This window comes from Myotis brandtii, unplaced genomic scaffold (assembly GCF_000412655.1).
Source record: "Myotis brandtii unplaced genomic scaffold, ASM41265v1 scaffold500, whole genome shotgun sequence".
NCBI lineage: Eukaryota > Metazoa > Chordata > Mammalia > Chiroptera > Vespertilionidae > Myotis > Myotis brandtii.
The window spans coordinates 1,875,918-1,882,975 of NW_005369062.1; positions in this window are offsets into that span (position 1 = coordinate 1,875,918).

The following is a 7,058-nucleotide window of genomic DNA, read 5'->3' on the forward strand; positions in this document are numbered from 1 at the left end:
CAAGAGGGTGGTCCTGCTCACACAGGATGCAGAGGGATAGTTCACCTGTGTATGTGGGATTCCCCTGAGAGGAAGGAGGCTGAAACCCAAGCTGGGTTCCCCAGCCTGGCGTGCCAGAGCCTGGTGTCCCAAATAAGCTTCTATTTCTTATATATTTAAGGCCCGTCACCGATGTCAAGATGCGGGGGGTTCCCATATAGGTGCTGCTCCTAAGTGAGACATGCACAGGTGGTCTGGACCATCCGCTTGAGGCTTGTGCCAATACCTTCTGGTCAGACACTTTCACAGAGACAGCACCGAGATCTGAGCTGAGCCGGAGAAATTACACACAGACAAACAGGTTAGATGCAAGCACACAGGGGGGTTATTTACCAGTTCCTGATGGGTCTCAGATGCTGGGAAGGATCCACCCGGCGATGCTCACTAACACACACAAAGGGGTAGACAGCGCCGTTGACTGCTGGCTCTTTCATCGATCCACAGTTAATTGGGCAGAGTTTCGTGCTGGGAACCGAGACGTGAGCACACACAGGTCGTCGCTCTGGCGACAGGAGAGCTATGGGCTGCTGGGTCGATCAGACTGTCTGATTATATACCCCTCTGTAGACGTAGTCTTCGTTGGTGTGTGTGTTATCAGCGGCTGCCATATGTGGATCCACTCGGGGTCTGCTAATCTATGGGTGTGTACAGGCTTTGGGCGTTCCCATCAGATAGGTTGTTTACCAGTACTAGTGGGGTTACAAGGGTGCATTCTTGGGTCTCACATAGTATTCCTATATCTAACATTAGGTACTATAATAATTACTATAATAGTCCACACAGGGTTCCATGCTTTAAGTCTTACGTTATAAGGTCCTAACATTAAGTACCATAATGATTACTATAACACTGGAACAGCTACCCACATAGCATCTAGCAGTGAAAGGTGGCAGGGCTTCTATCTGCCAGTGAAATAGGGATTTTAGGGGGATATAGGCAGGTTTAAGGAATTTTTAGAATTAGGGGTCCATGGAAAAAACACAGGGCTACAGACTGGGAGAAGGTACATTTCCATAAGACAAGAGAGCTGGAAGAAGGTACATTTCCATAAGAGAAGGGAGAGGCAACAGTTACATTTACATAAGATAAGGGAACTGGGAGTAGCCAAGAGGTCTATATTTACAAAATAAAGAAGGAGGAAGAAAGCCCAGAGGGAATGGGAGAACAATGAGGGAGGAGGGCCTCACATGTCCCATGTGATGTTTGACCTCTTAGCTCAGGAGTTACTATAGTAACCAATTCAAAAGGGAATATTTTGACCAATCAGAGGGGATATCACCACCCAGGGACTTGCAGCCTTTATAAACTGTGGAAACAGGAACTAGGTGGGACTCCTCCCCCTCTCCACGTAGGAGTCTATGCTGTGATATTCTTTCCCCCTCCCCACATGGGAGTCTGTACTTGTTCTTTAATAAATCTCCACCTTTGCTATACCATCTTCCGTCCATGGATTCATTCTTCGACTCTGATGGACAAAGAATTCCTGGAACCATCCTGCCCAGGGGAACACCGCATGTTCCAGTCCAAAAATCACGTATCATCAGGGAGAGACAGAGCCTGCTAAAGACAAAGACACTTTTATTTTTAAAGGGCCAGAATATAGAATTTTTGTTTGCAGCCACTTACCCTATACCACAGCAGCCATTTTTCCTGAGGTGCAAGCGCCTCCCAGCAGCAGCAGCAGCCTGGGGAAAGGCAGTTACTCAACACTCTGAGATACAGTTTGCCCTCTGGAATCCTGCTTGCCCCACCCTGCATCTTAACTCTTGCTGATGAGGCAGCAGCTGAAGCCACTGGACCTATGGGTTTGGGCACATCCAGGGGGTGTCAGTGATAGACTTCTATTCCTTTCACCCCCCCCCCCCCCCCCCCCCCCCCCCCCCCCTGACTGGCGCTTCCCCTCACAGGGGTGCTGACAGAAAGTCCTGGCTTCTGGCCCCCACCGGACTGCCCCTGAGGGGTTCTGCCCTGCTGAGGTCAGGGAACTATTCTGGGACGGGCTCAGATGTGTGGAACTGGGGTGGGGGAATACACCCACCATCTTCCCTGGTGTCTAAAAGGCACCTCCCCCTGACAGGAGATCCAGAGGTCCCATCCTCCCAAATACCCAAAAGCCCTCTCAGAAACAGACATTTCAGTGACTCAGTCTGACAGCTGGCAGCCAGGCAAAAGCTGGTGGAGGCAGGTCTTGAGGTGCCTTGGGACATTTGCTGACCCTCCCTTGGGCCCCAGACTGCTATACAGCTGACCTTGGAGCTGAGCTTAGCCCCTCCTGTGCAGAGACAAGCCAAGCAGAGGCAGCCACAACCTGTGGTAACTTGAAGCTTTGAACAGTTGCAGAGAGCCACATGTGCACAGTTTCTGACATTGGCTGGCACCAAAGTACCTCCCAGAATTGGCACACAAAATAGTCAGCCTGAGAAAACATAAGAGCAGGATCCAAAGGGAGGTCCCAGCAGGCACTAAACTCTGCTGAGACAAACTCCACTTTTTTTTCATTCTTTTCTTTAGTTTTTTTTGCTTTGTTATTATTATTTTCTCTCTTTTTTATTTCATATCTCTTACTTTTCTCTTTCCTTTTTACTCTATTTTTCTTTCTTTTATTTTTTCTTTTAAAAATATTTTTTTCTTCTTTCTCTTCTTTTCTCCTTTCTTAATCATTTTCTTTTTTACTGTTTTTCTTTTCCTATTCTTTACTCTTCTTTTTCTTCCCCTTCTTTCCTATCATATTCTTCCCATTTTTTCTTCATGTATTCTTTTTCTTTTATTATTCTCTTTTCTAATTATTTTTTCTTTTGTGGTTGTATTTGTCTTGTTTTTGTTTTGTTTTGTTCTTTCAGCACTTATACAACAACTTGCATGACATAGTCATGGTTGAGCCTCAGATTTAACCAACCTGAGGAGAGATCTCACCCCTAAATATAACAACAACATTCAAGACCTAATTACAACAGAACATCCAAAATAACACAAAAAACATTCCTAGAGCATACAGCTCAGGAGATCAAAAAGACTGCAACAATGCATGCCACAGGAAGCTTACTATATAAAGCCACACCATGAAGACTGGGAATCAAAGCAGTTCTATCCAATACACAGAAAAAACACAGAGACAGCTAAATGGGGAGACAATGAAATAATCCCCAAATGAAATAAAAGGAGGAGTCTCCAGAAAAAGAGCTAAATGAAATGGAGGCAAGCAATTTATCAGACACAGAGTTCAAAGTAATATGTATAAAGATGCTCAAAAAACTTAGCAAGAATTACAAGGAACTTAACAGGAGCTACAAGAAACTTAGAGGTAACTACATAAGCATGAAAAAGGACATAGAAACTATAAAAAAGAATCAGTTGGAAATAAAAAATACTATATCTAACATCAAGAATACAAGGGAAGTAATTAAAAGTAGGCTGGATGAAGCAGACAATTGAATCAGGGATTTGGAAGACAACGTAGAAAAACACACAGAATTAGAGCAAACAAAAGAAAAAAGAATTTTATAAAAAGGGATAATCTAAGGGAACTTTGGTGCATTAAGTATAACAGCATCTGCATCATAGAAGTACTAGAAGAAAAAGAAAGTGAGAAAGGGATAGAAAACCCATTTGAATAAATAATGACAGAAAACTTCCCTAACCTGGTGAAGGAAAAAATCACATAAATTCAGAAAGCACAGAGTCCCAATGAAGACTAACCCAAAGAGACCCACACTAAGACACATAATAATTAAAATGACAAACATTAAAGACAAAGAGAGAATCTTAAAGGCATCAAGAGAGAAACAGTTGGTTACCTACAAGAAAGTTCCTATAAGCTGTCAGCTGATTTTTCAACAGAAACACTTTAATCCAGAAAGATTGGTATGAATTATACAAAGTAATGAAAAACAAGAACCTGAAACCAAGACTACTCTATCAAGCAAGGTTATCATTTAAAACTAAAGATGAAATAGAGCTTGCCAAACCAAAAAAAGGTTAAAGAATTTTATTACAACCAAACAAGCATTGCAAGAAATGTTAAAGAAATTGTTTTTTTTTCAATATATATATTTTATTGATTTCAGATAGGAGGGGAGTGGAAAAGAGAGATAGAAACATCAATGATGAGAAAGAATCATTGATCTGCTGCCTCTTGCATACCTGCTACTGGAGATTGAGCCCACAACCCAGGCATGTGCCTGGACCAATATTTGAAATGTTACTTCCTGGTCCATAGGTCGATCCTCAACCATTGAGCTATGCTGGCTGGGCTTAAAGAAACTGTTTGAAGAAGGAGAAGAAGAAGAAGAAGAAGAAGAAGGAGAAGAAGGAGAAGAAGAAGAAGAAGAAGAAGAAGAAGAAAAAGAGAGAGAGAGAGAGAGAGAGAGAGAGAGAGAGAGAGAGAGAAAGGGGGCAGGGGAACATAGGTATAAGAATAAAATGGCAATAAATAAGTACCTATCAATAATAGCCTTAAATGTAAATGGATTAAATGCTCCAATCAAAAGACAGAGGTTAGCTTAATGGATAAGAAAACATGACCTATATATATGCTGTCTACAGGAGATCCAACTCAGAACAAAAGCCTCACACAGACTGAAAGTGAAGGGATGGAAAAAATATTCAATGCAAATGGAAATGAAAAAAAGCTAGGGTAGCAATAATCTTACCTAACAAAATAGAGTTCAAAACAAAGGCCATAACAAGAGATGGTAAAAGGTCACTACATAATACTAAAGGGATCAATCCAAGAAGAGAACACAACCATTGTAAAAATATATGCACCCAATATAGAAGCACCCTTAGAAGATTAAAAATGGCAGTGGAGCAAGTGGAAGCTACACTGACACTCTCCCAGGACCAAACTGAAAATACAACTAAAATACAGAAAACTCACCCTGAAAATTCAACTGAAGACTAGCTGGAGAGAACCCTGATACACAAAGACAGAAAGTGGAGACCACATAGAGACTGGTAGGAAGGGCAGAGGTAAGAAAGGGCTGGCTGGGCTCCCACAGACAGCAGCTGAAGGCTGGATGGATATCTCAGTTGTGGGGGTTTCCCACTGATGACTCGGGTCTAAACTCCAAGTTTGGCTCCCCAGCCCAGAGCACCAGACTGAGAAAAGTACCCATATGACACCTGGCTGTGAAAGCAGCAGGGTTGCTGTCTGCCAGACAGAGGCGGCTGGAAATGCAGGCACCCTCTTAAAGGGCCAGTGCACAAAATTGCATGTGCAGCCACTCACCTTGGGCTCTGGCAGAGGGAATTGTGTGAAGAGAGTCCAGGGTTGGGGCTCTGGGTTGGAGCTCAAAGGGCAGCCACCCTGGTTTCCAGTGCTAAGTCATTCCCTTACATGCAGAGGACATCTTTCTTCTATGGACCTTTGCTCTCCAGGTAGTTTTGGCCTGGAAGAAAGGCAGTCACCACACCCTGTTGAAAGAACTCTCACCCACCCTGTGGTCAATAACATGAGACCAATCAAAGCTGATAACAATCAGATTGCAGACAAAGGCTGATCTCTGAAGGAGTTGAGTCTTTGCCTGTTCTCCTTCTGGGCCTGAGACTAGGAAAAGCAGACCCTAGTGCAGCGGTTCTCAACCTCTGGGTCACTACCCCTTTGGTGGTCGAACCACCCTTTCACAGGGGTCGCCTAAGACCATCCTGCATATCAAATATTTACATTACGATTCATAACAGTAGCAACATTACAGTTATGAAGTAGCAACGAAAATAATTTTATGGTTGGGTCACAAAATGAGGAACTGTATTTAAAGGGCCAGAAGGTTGAGAACCACTGCCCTAGTGCATATCTTGATCCTTTCCAAAGGCATTCAGCCCCAGCAGAGGATAGCTACAGACTGTGGATTATTGATAGCCCCAAACAGGGTACTCAGGGCCAATCAGAAACAGCATCTGAGATTGTCCTGCACTAGGGATTGGGAGTCATAACAGATCTATCTAATACAGAGGTTCTCAACCTGTGGGTCGCTACCCCTTTGGGGGTCGAACGACCCTTTCACAGGGGTCACCTAAGACCATCGGAAAACACATATATAATTACATATTGTTTTTTGTGATTAATCACTATGCTTTAATTATGTTCAATTTGTAACAATGAAATTGGGGGTTACCACAACATGAGGAACTGTATTAAAGGGTCGCAGCATTAGAAAGGTTGAGAACCACTGATCTAATACATAGACACAAACACAAACAGGCAGGCCAAATGGGGAGACAAAAACAAAACAAAACAAAACAAAACAATAAAACCTAAATGAAAGAACAAGAGAATTTTCCAGAAGACATAAATGAAATGGACATAAGAAATGTATCTGATATAGAGTTCAGAATAATGATGGTAAAGATGCTCAACAGCATGAGAAAAGATATAGTAACTAGAAAACAGAAATAAACAATGACATAGCATAAATAAAGAACACATTAGAAGGCATACATAGCAGATTAGGGGAATCTGAGGATCGTATCAGTGAATTAGAAGACAGGGTAGAAAAAAATCACTCAATCAGAGAACCAAAAAGAAAAAAAAACAATTAAAAAACAGGAGGACAGCTTAATGGAGCTGTGGAACAACATGAAACATATGAATATTTGCATAGCAGATGTACCAGAAGAGGCAGAAAGGGAGAAATGGATAGAGGACATGTTTGAAGAAATAACGGCAGAAAACTTCTCTCACCTGGTGAAGGAAAAAGTTACACAAGTTCAGGAGGCACAGAGTGTCCCAAGGAAGATGAACCAAAAAGGCCCACACCCAGACACATCATAATTAAAATGCCAAAAATTAAAGGCATTCTTCTCAAAGAGAGAATCTTTAAGGCAGTAAGAGAAAAGCAAACTGTTACCTACAAAGAAGCCCCCATAAGGCTGTCAGATGATTTCTAATCAGAAACTCTCCAGGCCAGGAGGGAATGGCATGAAGTACTTAAGGTAATGAGAAGCAAGGATCTGAAACCAAGATTACTATATCCATCAAGGCTATCATTCAAAATAGATGGTGAAATAAAGAGCTTCCCAGA